The sequence below is a fragment of the Pyxicephalus adspersus genome, chromosome 6, assembly GCF_032062135.1.
Source record: "Pyxicephalus adspersus chromosome 6, UCB_Pads_2.0, whole genome shotgun sequence".
Lineage (NCBI taxonomy): Eukaryota > Metazoa > Chordata > Amphibia > Anura > Pyxicephalidae > Pyxicephalus > Pyxicephalus adspersus.
The window spans coordinates 17,949,929-17,969,573 of NC_092863.1; the positions used below are offsets into that span (position 1 = coordinate 17,949,929).

A 19,645-nucleotide genomic window follows, 5' to 3' on the forward strand; every position below is an offset into this window, starting at 1 on the left:
GCACCTCACCAAACTGGACACCACCTCACACACCCACGCTATGAAGCACTCACCACCTCGTACTGAAATGCACTTTTCTGTGTCATTCACTGGTAAATGTCTCTTTTAGGTTAAGCCAAATATGCCACCAATCGGCCATAACTGAAATAAATAAGATTTGTTCCTTGCTGAAAGGCACATGACCAATAATAAAGCTTCTGTGCATTGCCTTCAAATCCCTCCACAGTTATTGTCCCACTTACATTTCTGACCTGGTAAAAAAAAAATACTCCACTAGCCGCTCTCCATCTCACGCACGGATACAAAACTTTTCTAGAGCTGCCCTAACTCTCTGGAATGGTCTTTCTTGTACTATTCGGCTTGCTCCTACTTTCTGCTCATTTAAAGGAGCACTCAAAACCCATTTTTTTCAAACTTGCCTACCCATCTTCTTCTGCCTTTTGAAACCACCACTACTTCCCACCACTACATATCTCCCCTGCTATTGTGTGTTGATCTAATGACAGTCCAGGTACATGACTGTGTATTGCATATGCTATCCTGCACTCAATAGAAATGTCTTGCAGTCTAATTGGTTGGTACCACATACTCACTATTCTTAATGGCAGCTCTATGTGTCTCATCCTTGCATGCTCTATCCACGTCATATGACGATGTGCAAAATTTAGCATTCAGTAGCTCAAATCCCCCAAAACCAATATTGGACAGGGTTGCTATGGTTACTGCACCATCACTATTAATGAAATAACCCTCCCTCTGTTCTGCAGAATCCAAAAGTATATACAAGGGACCCTGCTAAAGCATGGAAAACATTTCTTTCTTCTGCAAAATACATTTGAGAATGGGGCAGATGAATGGCACATGTCAGCAAGAGATGAGGGGGTCATTGGGACAATGTCACCATTTTTATACCTTATCACAAAATAAAATGGGAAATTTTTAACTTTATTTAATATTAATACTTTATTTATTTTCATTTAGTATATTTAAAACTAAAAACAAGAATGTCTACAGTTTTGCATTACAGAACATAATAAAAACAATTTATCTGGTCTTTTAGCAGGTTCTAAAATTACTGAAATTTAATCTCAGGTGTAAACCAAAAATGAAGAAGCCAGTACAGCCCACTATTCAACAATTTGTAGCACTTGAAGCCATCGTTTTTGTATGACTTTGACATCCTGAAGGAATTTTTTTACAACATTGCTTCAGTTCATTAAGGTTTGTGGGTATTTGTTTAGGTACAACTCTACTGATAATGAAGTTTTGCCACATCATTTTCATTGGGCTGAGATCTGGACTTTAACTGGACCTTGCAACACCTTTGTTCTTTCTTGTTCAGCTATTCTGTTGTAAATTTCATGGTGTGCTTGGGATCATTATCTTGTTGCATGACCCAATTTGACCAAACTTTAGCTGTTTTACACAGATTGACTGTAGAATACTTTTGCATACAGAGAAGTGCATGGTCAACTCAATGACTGCAAGGTGCCCAGGTCCTGTGACTGCAAAGTCTAAATCCTCACCCTTCCACCACCTATGCCTGACGACAAGTATGAGGTGTTTATGCTGAGTTTCACCATAATGCACGGTGCCACATTTGACGAAAACCAAACTTCTCCACTTTGATGGCATATCTCTCAAGGACATTTTTTCAGGAGTCTTGTGGTTTACTCAGATGTAACATTACAAGCCTAAGCTGTGCTGCCATGCTGCTTTTTTCTTTGAAGAGAGAATAAGTTTTCCCCTGGCAACACGGTAACTGAGGCATGTAGAGTCAGTTTTTTTAATTCTATGATTGTTGCAGTCAGACTTTGGGTGAATGTGCTTGCTGGGTCATCTACTCAATGAAAGACTGGCAACTGTCTAGAATCTTTCTCACTGTATAATCATGTATTTCAAACTTCCTTGAAATGGCCTTTTAACCCTACACAGACTGGGCAGCAACAATAGCTTCCCATTTAAGATAATCGATGATGTCTTTCCTCTTTGGCATTGTGGTAACACACCACTGATTAATCCAGACTAGCAAGCTGCCAAAACTTCTGCTTTTATAGAAGTGGTCACACTTGCTGATTATCAGTCAATTAAGAGCAATTTATTAGTAGTGCCTGGTTGCTACTTAACCTAAATTTTGATAAAAGTGGTAATTTTCTACAGGCTGCTTCTATATTTTGACTTAAGTAAACATTGACTTGGTGTGATTTATCTCGTTTTTCTTTTTTGTGTTATGTCCTGATACCAAAACCTTCAAATTGTAAGCGAGTATGATATACCTTTTTTCATATATATATATTTTTGCAGCTTACCAGTCCTTAGATGTGGTCTCTGCATTTGTTTTCTTTTCATTATTTTCAGCTAGTATTATACAGTATTCCACTATTATATATATGGGTACAGCCATTTGTGGTTGTCATGCAGGCTGGACACGTCTGCTCAAGTTGGGTCATCTCTATTACAGGGTGGATTGATAGGACTAATCATGTTTAGACAAAGGCTTTTTGTGCTATCTTTTAAATGAAATTCCAATTTCAAACCATTTCCCATCTGATGATGGGAATAGATTTACTGTACACACGTTGGATTTTTTTTGAAATTTTTGTTGGAGAGGAAAATCAACGTTCGTCTTGGGGTAGCAATCATGTGACGTGTACGTAGCCAATCTTTTAAAAATTCGGTTTAAATAAAAGTGACTTTGACTTTCACATTTCCAATAGGGCCTGTACAACATTTAGGTCTCCCTCTTGTAAGGAGATTTTGTTCCTGATTTACGGCGAGGAGATAAGCGAAGTACCAAGAGAAAGCTTCCACTGACCCCTGCATTGATCACAAGCAACAGAATCATTTCTTACACGTACAGCCCTCCCTCCAAACACTTTATGACCTACCTATGCATAATTGCTTCTGCCAGCACCAACAACCGATGACGTTACCTTGGGACAAAGGCAAATAAATAAGGGTAATGAAGAGCTGGGAGGTTTTTTGTTTGGTATGCCAGAAAGTAATTATGTTTTTAGCTCACAGGAAGTGGCAAGGACATTGCATTTCTGGCAAGATCAACAGGTATTTTTTGTTCTTGCCGAAAAATGTTCTCAGTCTGAAAAATAAATACACTTTAAAACTGGACTTCATGTGGAGATGAGGGAAGATTTATCTTTGCAGTGGGTTTCCCTCTCCACTTATTATTCCTGCATGCTTTCTCCTCCTTGTGTCACTGGTTCCCTGGCCTCTACCCTTCTCCAAATGACTGGAAGCAGCCATCTGATATGGAAGATCCCTTCCATAACTCTCACTCTTTCTGTCCACCTGGGAGCTTAGGTCCCCACTCACCCTCCTGATCCAGCTCCTTTTGTTGCATCTTCAAAAAATATACAAAATAAAAAATCCAACAGGAAGCAGGAACGCCGTATAATATCCCCAAAGCAGGTGTGCAGACCCAGGAATTCACCAAAATCCCTGCGAGGTATATTATTATCTGGTGTTTATTTCCTGTACTAGCACCATCATAATATGTCCTTTTCTCTAAATGAACCATTCATATTAGACTGTCTTAAGTACAATAGGTTTTAAAAAAATCAAGCCCCCAAATAATTAGTTGGGGGTCTGATGCTAGCCAGAGATAAAACAATTGCTCCTAATTAGACTGGAATTTCAGGCCGTTAGGAAACAGGATAAAAAATTCTGAAATGAGATTACTTAGGAGGACGCCTGTTATGTTTTGCTAAATATCACCCATTGTAATGTCTTGTCTGAAGAGTTTTAGAGAATGTTTCTTTTTTCAAAACAAAAATTTGGGGCTGTGTGTACAAAATCAAAATACTTTGGATAAACAAATGGCTAACATGGCACCGAGCTATTTTTTCTTACAGCCACAATACATATATAATGGCCCCCAAAACATACTCCACCCAAACCCCGATAAAAACCTGCTGCCTTGAAAAACCCAAAAACTAAAATGTAATATATAACACCTCGCTAGGCCTTAGATGTGGTGGCTGCATTCCTTTTTATTTTATTTTTACTAGTATTTTCATACCTTCACCTTTTAGACATGATCACAGTGTGCTAATAGAAAATTGTTACCATCAAAATCAAAAAGAATTTATGTATGGAAAACACAGTATGTGTTTTTATAAGTACACGTACAACTCACATGACAAGAATTGAAAAAATAAAGAATACGAATGTAAAATTCCCACAAAATGCCTCTTATTTTGCATTATATTTCAAATCAATGCATTTGAGGAATCCAAAAATATGCATATCCGAATGTGTGTATGGGCCCTAACACCTAGGGGTCCTAGAGTGAGAATGCTTACTCAAAACTATTGCAATCTATAAATTAGGTTCCCCTTCTCTAAATTCACATAGCACAGGGAAGGGTGTACTGTAGCACAAAAAGTAGCTGGGTAGGTCCGTATAACACTGCTTAGGCTTTCCATGCAGTCAGGGCAGACTGCACAGGACGTCTCCACTAAAAACTCATGTAACAGGGTCAGCCTTTAACAGGAAGTGTTCAGTTCTTTATTGCAGAGTTAGTAATGAAGCCGCCAATTCATAAAAATTACTTTTGTAAATGCATTGTTCGTTGAAGTTCAAATGAGATTTTAGTGATTGGGTTCACATAAACTGTAACAGAAGAAAACAGGGTTGGGTTTACATACACTTTAATATTAAAAAACAAATGTCCCAGTTGCTACAAAACCTGTTGCTCATTATCTACCCACACAGCCTGTGCTATTGTGTTACCAATATCTAAACTGACTGTAACCCTTTCAACTAACCTGAATCTGTAAGAGCAGCAAAGATCAACAGACTGGGTCTGCTGGTACTGATACCTGCATGATATTGGTTTCTCAGTTCTGTTGATATATTTTTGATCAATGATGTCCTAATATGTTTGTCCAATACCAAGAGAAAAGCATGGTGCGAGTTCTATATCGTCTTCTAGTTTATGGAATATTATGGGTGGAAAATAATAAGCTGTATACATCATTGGCATGGAGCATCAATACGTTTTATAAAAAAATATTCTGCATGCATCAGAACTATGTAGGAATACATTGGTGAAAGGTTCACCCCTACCATTCACTAGTGAATGATAGAAGTTGAACTTTTAACCAATGTATTTCTATGTATATTTAGCATAGAAAAAGCTCTATATGTTTATGTATGTTTTGGGCCACTTAACTTGCTCTTTACTCTAGTAAAACCCAAGATGATTAAAGTATAATATCAGGGCAAGATACAAAAACATCAGCAATTGTTACACATTTCCCAATGTTCCATCCCTTCAAAAACATTGAACATAATAACTATAGATCCGTCTATGTTGCAGTGTTTTCCTAACTTCTTGACTGATACCATGTCTTTGCTGTGCCATGTCCCCTCCATCTTTCTCATCCACTTGCATACAATGATTTATTTCCTAGCAAACAATGCTACCGTGTTGATTCCCAAGAGCCTGACCACACAGTTTGTGTAAAGCTACATACACACGTGCAATAATTGTTGTTAGAAAACGAAGACTAACAGATCAACGAATATGCGCGATTATTGTGAACAATCGTTTTGTACACAATTCTGTACATGCCGTAATGATACAATTGTTCAAATATAATCCAACCTTCAATGTACACACGCTACATACGATCGTACGAACGATGCAGGAAGTGACGTACTAGAGAAAGTGTACTGCAGAACTATCCACGATCACTGAACGACCGTACACACAATAGACTGCGAACAATCGTTGCCCAATCAGATCTGCCCTGGACGGTCGTTCATTTCCAGCGACAATCCTCGTTCATCGAGTCGTTGTGCACTTTTTTTGTTAACGATTATCGGATGAACGGTCGTTAGTTGTTCATTTCCAACAATAATTATTGCACGTGTGTGCGCAGCTTAAGTAAAGGCTTTTGGGAAAATGTAGTTCTTTGTTAAAAAGAAATGAGCTCTCTGCAGCTGCTTCTACAATATATTTATAAAACAAGTCATTATGTCAAAGTGAAATTGTTAGTGTCTGATAAGGCTGCACAAGTCCCCGTGTATTTATGTTCTATGTCAAATATTACATTCAGTGGTAGAGAGCACCGTTCACCCCACCACACCATCCTTTGTCTTTGGCCACTTTCAGCTTTTTACAAGAACCTTGTTTCCTTCCGTGACAACTATTATCAACACACATGAATGCTGTACACATAACAGAAAACATGCTCTGGTGTTCTGGATTTGAGCAGATCTCTGCCCTGGTTTCTCTTTGGGGTTATGTAGTGGTTAAACAACTATGGTCTGTTTGGTTCTGCTTTGTGCAGTTTTCAAAGGCAGGAATGTTATTTTTGGAAGTCTGCAAAGGGTACTGATTTCTGAGGATCCATGCCAGGTCTGCCATAAACAACTTTTATTCCCACCAGATGTGGGTAAAATCAAACCAGAGATAAACTTGTACAGATGAGAGGAAGGGGAAAGGGGGTATCTGCAGCCCACCCTCCGTCTATTCTGCCTAAAACTAAAACAGAAGGATGTACAGAACACAAAGGGAACAAAAACGAGAGAAGTAGGTGACATAAAAAATACCACAGGGAAGTGGCTTAAAGGGAACCGGTCATAAGGTAAAGATGGAAGCCGGTGATTTCTTCTGAAAATGCTACTTTCCTGGTTCTCATGCTAACCTTTCTTATCACCACACTTGCTCTTTGTAGTTAAGGACTTCTCACTTTCCTAACCTGCAAACATGACTCAGAGTATCGAAGACAGCATTACAGCTAGACAAATAACATGTTTACAGCACTTGTATTTTCCTTCACAAAAGGTACAAGTTTTGGGATATTATCTTGATCCTTGCCTCTCCACTTACTGGAGCATTGGTCTGGAATACACATGTGGCAGGGAACGGTTTTCTACATAAACTACCAAGCTGTGCAGAAAGGAAGAGTGGACAAAGCCTTGGAGCCAGTCCCCAAATACAAGTTACCAATGGCATTGCTTATACTACTATCCTCAAAATGGTTCCATCCACAACCTCACTGATGGGTTGATTTTTCTAAATGAGTAAAGGATTCTTATTTTGGAAATGAATGCTTACTGAGCTCAATCACCTGCAGAAATGTGTAAAAAGCTAAATTCCATACCAATGTCAGCCTCCACTCCTTTAGAAAATAACCCCCAAGTCTCCGCACAATTAGTAAATAGGTTAGGTAACGTGCATCCATTTCCCCCAGCTGGATACCAAGTTTGAAGTCTGAAGTGAAACTTGATGCAAGGTGGTGGAGAGTGAAATGCATACATGGAAAGTGTTACATTATTTGTATAATTGTCCAGCCAGTCCTGAGATTTACACAGCCCAACCAGGCAGTACTAATAAGTTGGAGATCAAACTGTTTTCTACTGCTGGTTTGCCATACAGCCAGGTATTGGACAGCTAAGGAGCAGCAGAAAAACTCACAAAGTAATCTCGCTCCTCCTTAGCTTAAATACATGTACAATATCTGACATTGTCAGAGGAGCTCTTTTTTGCTTGCAAAGATTTTTTTAAACATGTTCAGCGAACGCTGAAACAACCTACCAAGCATTACTTTCTTATACAGAGAACAGGATTGAACCTTTCACCATCTGTGAAACTATCTGCTTGCTGGCCGAGACCCCATTTAGGCCACAATGTGTTAGTTTTAGGCACTTTGCAGTAGGTTGCTCGTTCATTTTAAAATTATTTATGAATAGCCAGAAGAAAATAGATTTTGCTCAATGTTTTTGAAATGCACCGCATCACAAATCGCATTTGTTCTTTCTGCAGTGTTACAGTGCAGGGGGTGCAATTAACAATGATTGGTGATGCAAAGCAACACACGGATACAATGCATTACTGCGTGTTACCATAACATATGGTGTAACAACTCTTCTCATACTACCCAGCTAAACCCTTTGTATCATTCCCACACCACCAGATGACAAAACAGAAATGCTCAGATCTGTCACATAAACGAGCTACATTGGACAGTATATGGCTGTTTATTACAAAGTGAATGTGTGAAGGGCGAGAAAGTAAAGTCAGTAAATCATAGGAGAGGACAAGAGATAAGAGAGAGAGCATGAGAGGTAAAGACACTTGACATACAGGGAAGTAGAGATAAGCCTGCAAGATAAAGCTACACAACTACAGAGCAGTGTACAGGGAGAACCTCAATAATAATCCGCAGAGCACAGACTATTCCTTCTCAATCTGTACAGCTGAAATAACTCTATATCAGCCCCAGCAATGTCCATGTGCTTCGCTCTGTGCCAGAGAAGGTGTGACTAGGGCACATGCCAATGACATGTCACCTTTCATCTGATGGAAATCTGAATGCTGGCGGTGACGCTGCCAGAGCAGAAGCTCCTCCACGCGTGGTACTTGCTGTCGTAAGCAGCATCTGTTACCGATGGCAACAGTAGCCTAGTCACAGAGTGATGCCGCAACCATTACTCATCACGTCTAATAACGCAGAAAGGTTTGTTTATCTTTTTGTAATGAGATGAATAAAAAAAAAAAAAAGCATAGTCACAATATTGAAAAATGAATTTATTACCTACAGATCAGTGATGTCAGTTTTGCTAAAATATACCAATCCTGGAGAAATGAATTCATCCTGGAGTTCAACTAATATATTAAAAACTGCATTTGTAAACAACTGATAAATGCAAGAAATATTATATGAAAAATATATGGGAGAATCCCATGAGGTTCTCATTCTCTTATGTCTGCGGTAGTTTATTCGGTGTGACAAATCTTTATATTTCTGCTCTTATATGACATGGGATTGTGAGTTCAGTTACATGAGCGGCTTATGTGAATGGACCAATTAAAGATTATTGCTGGCAATAAGTGAGCATAGCAATGAACTTTCCACTAATATTACATCAGGTCATGAATACTAGAAATGACACACTACACAATATTACACATTAACATGCTATTGTATTTCTCAAAGACTATTATTACATATACTGCTGTATTTTACCACACATGAACCTTCAGATTCCATCTATCAGCATATAGTCAGTGGCAGCCCCACACAGGTGGCCGTTGCTGGTGTTAATATTGCCTGGGTACGTCTTTATGATTTTCATGAGGTGAGGTGTTCAGGAAAACACATAGGTACAGACAGCCTGCACAGTCCTGCAGCTATGAGGAAGTAAGCGCACCTAGCATGCTATATGTCAGGGAGTGGCTGTGCTGGAATGGCCTTGTTTTGTGTGAGGATAAACGGTATATACATTAGCACGTTCACACAGCATATCAAAGGTTGCATGGGGTAAAACAAACTCTTTTATTGTTCTCATAAAGATAAAGCCTGTAGGATCATATGTACCTCCTGTCTGTGTCACTAGGGCAGGTTTGATGGAAGTTAACTCATGTGTCACCCAGCCGCAGCAAGGACAAAGTCATGAAACACCCTTGTGTCTGGGTAGACTTATGGCGGGAGAGAGTTTATAGCCGTTTTCAGAAGCTGCGTCACCCCACAATTACTGTACACGTATTGCTCGTGTCACCTTGACTCGGGAGGGACATTATCCCATACTTGATAACATTCCATTATGTCAGGAGGGGAGGATGCAGGCTTACACAATACACCACACTCTCTACCTGTCATTCTATAGTGGGAGGGATTCAATTATTATTTAAAAGTTTATTTATTTTTTTTTTTTAATCACAGAGAGAACAGAGATGTGATATTATACACGTGAAACAATAAGGAGTTTTACAGTTTGGAGCAGCTGGGCTGTGCTATGGGTTACCGCATACTATCGCTGTCTATGCGAAACTCAATCAAATCTTGTTTTTAAAGGAAACAAGAAGGGGTTAAAATTGCTGTATTTTCATCTGTATCTCATTGGGGAGATTTACCTTCATTTCCTGTCCTGTACAATAAACAGGAAGTGGGAGGAAATATTTTCAAGATAAAAGGAAATCCCCTATAAATTAGAAAGTGAATCTACCTAAAGGGGACAAGGCAGTAAAAATGTGACCGTGCTTCTAAACCCCATGCAAACCTAATACCACAAGAAAACATTCTGATTGTGATTCTGTAATGCCATAGGTGATCCACAGACTTTCACTTCAACTAACAAAAAACATGGCAGATGCCATTCAAATAAACTGTGTTGTGAGTAGAATAACTGAATGAGTCCTGTCATACCGTCCACATTCTACTCCTGCAACCGCCAATATTCCCTCCATAATCCTCTACTGCACATAAAATATATTATACTTTCCATGCATCTCTCCTGCACATACATGCTATTGTCATACCTCTACATCAGGGGTGCCCACACTTTTTTGGCTTGCAAACTACATTTTTCCACCAAGTCAAAATGATTTACCAACAATAGGAACTTGGACCTAATAACTCCTGTGTGCTGTAGAGTTCATTTTGAAAGGCAGGGCGCCGCGATCTAATCGCTTTGCCTTTGTGATCTACCAGTAGATGGGGATCCACCTGTTGGACACCCCTGGTCTACATGTTATAAAGGAATAATACCGTTTATAAGTGAATGTTGGAATGGGCACACTTGAAGAGCTCTTGTTAAACAACAGAGATTTATGTATGTGTTGCCCAGCCAATAAAATACTGTGGTCATTTTGTAATGAATCCTAGAAAGTGAAAGCAAGTCTTTGATTGGCTGCACAACATCCTTCACTCTTCCTTCCATCTAGGCCTAAACAATGAGCCTTCCAACACCCTGCAATGCATGTGCTCACAGCAGCCATTCAGATACAAGCACAGTTTCTTGTAAGTCAGTGTTAAGAAAATATGTAGGAATTACTCCTGCACTGCAGGGGTTAGGTTTACAGAGGACACCTCAGTGAAGATGAATATCTGTAGAATACCCCCCCCCACCAACCCCATGGTAAAGTACATGCTGTACCAGACAGGGGCCTGGGCAATTTGCCAGCTCCTGAGGTCTTCCCAGTTCATGGCTCAGGGCCAAGGCCTGCATCCCGACACCTGAAATATCCCCCTGGTGACAGGGAGGGACAAACAGGGGAGAGGCGGTCATGGGACAGGGAGCCTGCGGATAAACATCCTCTCCTGCTTGACCTCAAAGGCCTTAACCCTCCCTTGTCTCTGCTTTTCTGCTTTTAGATTGTCAGCTCTCGGCCCCAGGGCTTAAAGCCAGCACAAGGTCTTGAAAGAAAACTGTTCAGAAAAATGAAACAAGTAGAACATAAACAAGCAGAGGACATGACGCTCATAAGACTGAAGTCTATACATTGAAGTGTGTTTCAGCTATACAAATAATCTGTAGGCTGTGCTGCTATGCTGGCTCCCCCTCCCCTTACATTCCCTCTGTACTTCCAGAACACTGAGCTGATAATACAGCTGATACATGGAAATACTTTTACATGGATGTCCTGGATAAGAACATAGGGGTCATCGTGTCTTTGTAGTGTCATCCATCATCCTTCAACTTATGTGTCCTGCAGATCTACAACTGGAAGCTGCACTTCCAAAGTCTCATAGACTTCCCCATCTACCATGTCACCTACATACACAGGGAAAGTGAAGGTGTGACTACAGCAACCATTCCAATTTATTTTCCAAGAAAGCATCTGATTGGGTGCGATAGGTAGGTGGGTAACATAAGGGGTGTCTTGGTGAGGATATTTGTGGCTAGTTCTTTGGACACTAATACATTTTTACATACAAAAATATGGGTCCCAATGTATTATTATTTGCAGCACACTACAGAGCACATTGTTTGGAGAGCACATGCAAGCTCCCATGCCATAGCAGAGTACAAAAATTGATTTAGGGAACTTTTTTTTTTAAAGTGGCCCCCGAATAGTTTCCCTAGCCAAACTACTCAAACCCACCCAGATTTGCATCTTTACAACATAAAACCTAAAAATTTTGCAGTCCCCTAATAAAGACTTCAATGACTAGTTACTCTCTTGTTGATATTATTATTATTATTATTAAACAGGATTTATATAGTGCCAACATATTACGCAGCGCTGTACATTAAGGATTGCAAATGACAGACTAATACAGACAGTGATACAGGAGGATAGAACCCTGCCCTGAAGAGCTTACAATCTAGTAGGTGGGGGAATTTCACAAACAATAGGATGGGAGATATGTAGTGGTGGGAAGTGGTGGTTTCAAAAGACAGAAGAAGATGGGCAGGCAAGTTTGAATAAATGGGTTTTGAGCGCTCTTTTAAATCACAGGTAAGCACTGGACATAAAAAAGTTTTGAATTTAGTACCTGATTAAAAGGTATTTTCTGCACTTATTGAATAGGTGGAACAAAATGCTTTAACTGTATATTAGAACAAAAGGGTGAAGAACTATGAGAATAAACTACAACTACAGGGAGATCATATCATATAGGGATATCTGCAGCCAGACTTATCCATCCTTGCTACCACTCCTCTTCTGCTACTTCGCTTTGCAATTCTCTACACTGGTTTTCATTTCAAGGTAGAATCAAATTCAAGCTCCTGTGCTTTACTTTCAAATCCCTCCACAGTGATTGTCCCACTTAGGTTTCTGACCTGATAGAAAAATACACCCCTAGCGGCTCTTTTCGCTCCTCCAATAACTTTCCCACTCATATCTTCGTCACACGCATGGCTCCAAGACATTTTTAGGTCTGACCTAACTCCCTGGAATGGTTTTCCTCTTCCTATGCGCCTTGCTCCTACTTTCTGTACATTTAAAATTTAAAAGAGCTGAAAAACTCATCTTTTCAAACTCTTACCCATCATCTTTCGCCACTCACCCACCAATCCATATTCCCCTCTCCTATTGTTTGCTACTTCTCCCCCCTCTTAGGTTGTAAAATTTAATGTACTGTAAACCCAAGTTCAAAAGCACATAACCAAAACCATCTATATAGCAAGAAACTTATGTTTACTGTGATAATAGGCAAAATAGGAAGTGGCATCAGTAGTCACATGTAAATATGTATGAGATGAGGGTAAGGGAATCTCTTCTGTCATGTAGGGATCACAGTGCAGAGCGGGCAAGTTGGGCTGGTAATCTTAGAGTGGCTAAAGCGCAGAGAATGAGTAGCATGAGTGCATGTGCGTCTATGTGCCATAAATATAAATGCTTTCTAGCACACATGGGGGAAAGTGCACAGGAAGAGATATTTGTAAATTATTACTGTATATTTATAAGTTTGGCACTACTGCAAACTTGGGAACTGCTGCTGCTTAGTGAATAATGCCAATAAGAGAAAATTTCAAAGGCATTGCCAAGCATGTTGAGTGCATTTATGTAGTGTTCCCCAATATGAAATGTACAACATTCATAAACACAGCAGTGAACAATACACAACCCTGCTGCACCTTATACTAAGCAATCACCAACACCCATCAGTCACACTTCCTCCAGGCCTGATACAAGCTTTAAGGTGAATATTGTCCCTGCACAGCCTGGTACAATTTCTGTATGTTTATTCACTGATAAGCCTCGTTATGTATAGCTAGATCACATGGGAATCCTATCTATACAGCGTATGACTGCTCTATTTACATCCACCTGCTAAATGAAAGTGACCGTGAACCACGTGTTTGAAAAGGGTGGAAACTGTGTGAAAGTGATATGATCATTATCATTCGTTTCCAGTTTATGAAACATGGCCTTACTGTTTTAATAGGAGGACGAGCCTAAGGTGCCCACTGCATTTCTTCACAGTAGCATAACCATAAATGTGATTAGAGGGTGTTTATTAATAATCCAACAAGGTGGATCATTTTACAATCTCCCTAACAACACTTTGACTCCCCTTTGATTTCATCTTTCCGAAGTACATTGTTGTCTGGTGGTTTTGTTAAGGTGCAACATTGCATGGCCTGGCCTTGGGGTGAATTTGCAGGGACATCCACTCATGGTAACTGTTGAATATTTTCCTCTTGTGAAAAATCTTGCTTACTGTAAAATGATGGATTACAAATTGTTTAAAAATGGCCTTATAACCCTTCTCAGAATGATGAGCAGCAACATTTACTTTTCTAAGATTGCTGATGTCTTGGCATTGTGTTACCACACACAATCTAAATGCTCCAGAACAGAAACATTGCCAAAACTTCTGTTTTTATAGAGATGGTGACACTTTCTGATGAATTAATCAAGTGCTACTTTCCCTCTTTATTCCAATAGTACCGGTAGTAGTAGGGTGTACCTAATTTCTCAAACTGCTTCTGCATTTTGATTTTGTTGTTGCTAGATAAATAATGAACACAGTATAATGTATAATGTGGTGTTCATCTGAGTTTCTAGACCAGATAATGTCGGGATATGCAAAACCTTAGAATTTAGAGAAGATCTAATTTCTTTTTCATATAACTGTTGGTTCACCTTAGTTTTCTTCCCCTTTTATTGTTTGTTTTCCTCACCTAAGTCTGCTGTCTGGTCCCTTGCTGACCCTGTTTCCAGGTATATGTGGGAAGGGATTGATAATCTGCGGGCTGTGCGCTGAGCACAAGAAATATAATCCGTCTGGTAAACATTCTAGGCATCCTACAGACACCAGAAATGAGGAGGGTCTGTACACTGCATGCGTTTGTAGGCCACCACTAATCTCTTTAGGAAAATACTTATTGCCTGATTGTCGTACGGGTTCAATGTCACTTTCTGAGACTTTGCACAATTATGCAGATTTGGAATACATGTCTGCATGCTAGTTCTGGGTTAATGGCTCAGAAAACAAGTAAGAGGCAGATGAAACCCAGCATTGGCAGCTAACATATATCTCTTAAGACAGGTTTCCCTTAGTATTAGTTTTTCCAACTACCACAATACCATAAGAGGTTATCACTAAGTGATACTTATCAACTGAACAAGCTAGAAAATAGAAAATGTACTGTTCTTTTCTCATAAGACTAACTATGAGGTTTTGTGTCTGTATGAGCAAAACTCCCTATCAGTAAAATAATAAGAAAAAACAACCACGGTATCTAGTTCAGCTGTGTATGTAAACTGGCAATAGTAGAAAAGATTAGACTGCCCCAAAAGATATCTGGTCTGTATGCATCTCAGAACATTCAAGCCAATTTTGCTTCCTGGGAAATGTTGATACATTTTAGGCTCCTTCACAACCCTATATGGTCCCACTTGCCTAGAGGACAGGTGATGTACTAGAATGTGGACTACTGTTTACCCCCAAGCTGGTATTGCTCCCCCCATTGCCCAGGGGATTACTTGATGCATACTACCACGTGTAGAAGGATCTTTTCTTAGAAAGATTGTTAGGCAACCGGTTTGTCCATGGTTGGCTGATGACTATAACCTAGCAGGTATGATCAGCCTTCACCAACATACAATTCCATATTGCATAGCACGGAACATGAAAAGGTCATTCAGTTTATAAGCATCTCTTATTACTTATTAGTCAAGTCCGCTGTATGCTAACAGTCTGCTAACAGATCTTCTGTATGGTCTGCAAACAAATAACATGTTCTTTGGGATTGTAAGGGCAACAATAAGACAAAGACAGGACCAGTTCTCCACCCTTTTATCTCTCACCATGCAAGTTCTAGTTCTCTTCAAAACACACTAGTATGTTCTGATGAGATAACAGGCTGATATCCCCTCCACTCACGCAACACATGACAACTTCAAGCATGTACTTGGTATTTAGAACTGAATAACATAAAAGGAAAATCCGTGAGGTAACAGAAAGTTTCTGACTGGAATTGTACAAGGGCATTCACATATAAAAATAAGAACACAAGCATAATAAATAAATTAAATCTATTTAATGAATATTGCAAATAGGACTGCAAATGCCAACCTCTCCTGTCAAAAATATTATTTTCTTAGCTGCCATGTTGACTGAATGGATTTAAGCTCCTTGCAATGAAAAGCATAGGTTCACTTTTAGAGCTGTACATGAACCCTCATTCAGAAGGGATGGTTATTCACGGTGATATAAATTGTGATGGGGTCGATGAGGTCATACTGATGAGTAGGCAGTGAAGGGGTTAAATTCAAAGCACTTGTGAACATCAAAAGATTATTATGGTATGCAAACATTTTCTGACATGCTAGATAAAATGTCCACTGGGTATGCAAAGAGGAAGAGCATGGACGCTGTGTGGCGGTGCGTAGGCAATCATTTACCGTCACTTTAATGGTGACAGGAACTTTTCTGGCACAATTATTTTAACTTGGTGCACATTAACTACTTTACTGCAGTTGGTGTGATTTCAGCTGGCACATTTAGTAGTAAATGATCGGATATACCCTGGATCCCTGCTCTACACATTACTGACAAAAAGCAATACGCAACATTTTCAGTCTGATTCACATAGACTATTGCCTTCGACGCTGTGGGCGGTGTATGAGCGGTGTATGTGTAGAGCTTAGGTTGTGTTTGATTGCGGCATGCTACCCCCGCCTCTCTGACGTTTCTGCCAGTGCCGGCTAAACAGGATGAGGACGCATGCTGGCAGAGGATCCCTATTTATGCGTGAGCAAGGGATTTCCCCTTTCGCACAGACACAAAGCAGTGCCAAGCCCGACGTTTTTAAAGATTACAGGGCACAGGCTGTGCCAACCTTCTCTCACACACTCAAAGCTTTTTTTATTACATCGACACACAAAGCACGAACAGAGATTGTTGCTTCTCTGGTGAGCCGGTCACATGACCAGCAGGCACAGCACAGGTACAGAACAGGCAGTGGCAAAGCCTAATTAGATATTTAAACTGCTGCATATTTAATTAGCCCTTTTCTGTTCCTGCTGACTCTGCAGTTCATTTCCTGCAGCATGTTTAAATTTAATAAAGTGAAATCAATCTTCAATTTATTTTTCTATAAAATAATGCCCTTTCATGCTGTACTGGTATAGATCACATTCTCTTAAAGCAATAGTAAACCTAAACTATCAGGATTACTTTTTAGGAAATAGCATCCACCAATATACTGTATATGTAAAAATACCCACACAAAGAAGGAACTAAAACCACAGCGTCCTGGTGCAAAACATAGTCTGGGTCCTTTTGTAATTATTACTGTAATATAAGGTAACTAACGCACATTGTGGTGCATACTGACATCAGATGAATGGGTTGCCCTAACATCTGCATGCACTAACATAGCCAGCAATAGTTTCAATATTTTTACCATGAAGGTTAATCAGGAAAAAAACTGAAGTCTCCTGGTAATTTCGGAAACCTCAGGACTTTACAGAAGGCCCAGTGACAATACCCTCACCTAAGCTTAAGAGGGAAAGGCAGGGTACATGTAGGTAAGGTAAGTATATTTGTCACTTATCTCTTTTTCTTCTTTTATTTATTTACTCCTTTTAAGATCCACAGTTTCTCATAGAGAACATTTGGTCAGAAAATTGTACGAAATATGACCTGATTATTACCTCCACCAATTCATAGCTGGATATCTACAAATCTACAAACCACTAATACCCCATTATCACTAACATATGTAATAAACAACACATTTATGAAGATGCAACTATGTACGATAGGGACAAATCATGAAACATGAAGGGACTGCCCACTTTTCTAACCTCCATCCCAAAGGCATTAGGTATGACACAGGAGACTAATGCTTACAAAGCAAAATTACTTCTTTTTCCAAACTATATACATACTACATTCATTCAGCTAACAGCACAGAACAACACTGGACTCCTGTGTTTCCCAGCACCCTAGCGGTCACATTGTCTACACTATGACTATTGTTACTGAAAATGCATGAAAAGGTTTTGAGCTTGGCCATCTTGCAGTTAGGTCCAAACGGTATAAAAAGCCAATTCCACTTAACTTAGGTGGGGAGAAACAAGTGAACACAAAAAAAAGACAAGATAGTATATCTTTATGTATAGAAGACAAAAACTAGAGAATTAAGGACATCCACAATAAATACCAAAGGGACCTCAATTTAACCAATGTAACCTGGAAGCTTCTTTCTCCACAAGCACCAAGCTAATACCCTGACCCCATAAAATCCACCACCATTACAAGAAAAAGAACACTGTAGCCCCCATAAATTAACAATGAAAAAAAATGAAACTTTTATCAGAAGCTCTTGAAATTCATACATTTGTCTGTGAAACTTATTAAAAAGGCTTCTGGCCCTTTCACTCTTAATTACTTGCATGAACAATAAAGGTAGAAGCAGAACCTATACAAAAGAGAAATATTAGATGAATATCTCTATCACTTCCTACTAAGTTCCATATCTCTGGGTATAAAATAAATATTCCAATGCAGAAAGAAATAGTTAATTGTGTAACAGAAACCATTTGCTGCTCATATGCTGGGGGTGTGGTTGTGATTTAAAGGATCCATGGGTATCTCTGTGTACAGAGCTGTGTGTCTACGGCCCACCGGGACAGGTGGGGGAAGATGGAAACACAATTCCTAAAAACCCCTTTGTAGTGGAGTGTGGGGAACTTTCTCTAAGTTCACATCATTGTTTACCATTACCACTAGTGAGAAACGCAGCATTTTTACAGACCATTTAAATATGACAAGTGGCATTGCACAAAGTATAAATCAACTGGGAAAACAGTTTATTACTGAAAATATTCTAAATTTGCTAGAGAAAGTACAGAATTGCTTACCATACAATGTGTGTACTATGTCTATTCCTGGACCCTTATACTAAGATTTTATGGCATTTGTCAGCTCAGCATGGACTTTGCACAATTCTTTTTAGGTTACAAACAAAAACGGCTGTACAAAGCTCAAGTGACGTTGCACTAAATGATCACAAATGTCAAAAAGGGGAAAATGCTCAGCTTATTCAATTATTACAGTAACCTTAACGTAAAGATGTTTACCTATGACAATAAAACATAACACTTAAAAGGGACAGAAATATAGGAGCCGCCATTGCCATTTTGTAAAGTGTATGCATTCAGTGGGCGATTAATTCATAAGAAGATACCAATGCATGTTCCAGGTCAGTAACTCGACAAGTACTGGAAGAGTAAAACAAGTTAATAGTTACAGCTTCCATGTACTGTGAGGTTCCTTTTAAGCAGATAGCCCACCAATGCTCCTAGGCTAGAAATAATTTCACTTTATTCTACCCTCCCTAGCAATACATACTCATCTTTCCTTGTTGCCCTGATACTACATTGATCTGCCATGAGCATGAAAAGCCTCCCTGCGTAAGCCATGATTTGCTAACATCATAGTATTTAAAGGGCCATAAACTTTCACGTGACAAATACTGGTGCTTGGCCCAGCAAGTTTACATGCTTCCATCAAGGGACAGAAAGCTACATTTTGCCATATATTTGCTACGTTATTACTGTGGGTTTGATATGTAAAGAGATATTCTAGATTTTTTTTTAACTGATATGTGTCAAAACTGTGATATATGAACAATTAAACCAAGGAGAAATTGTGATTAATATCTGCAGTACTTTTTCTGTTAGCTAGCTGGTTATCAATGGCTTTTGAAATGTTGTTGTAGAAATTCTGCTCATACTAGGTGTAGAGTAGATACTGTTTGGTTCCATCAACCACTGACATTTCACAGAAAACAAAAAGATCCTGACTTCAGCACCCCCTACACACATATACACTCCGACCATCCCTAGATCATATGCAGAATTCGTAGCTTTAGGTGTATAGGGCACACATTTTACAGGTTTTCCTGTTTTATATGGGCAACGACTAAT

At 39.4% G+C, this 19,645-nt stretch overlaps 1 protein-coding gene across 2 annotated transcripts in view; it reads right to left on the reverse strand.

Annotated features, from left to right (window-relative positions):
- The window catches only part of THRA (thyroid hormone receptor alpha), a 141,677-nt gene that overhangs the window by 30,304 nt on the left and 91,728 nt on the right, over nt 1-19,645 (reverse strand). The gene's annotated exons all lie outside the window — the stretch shown is intronic.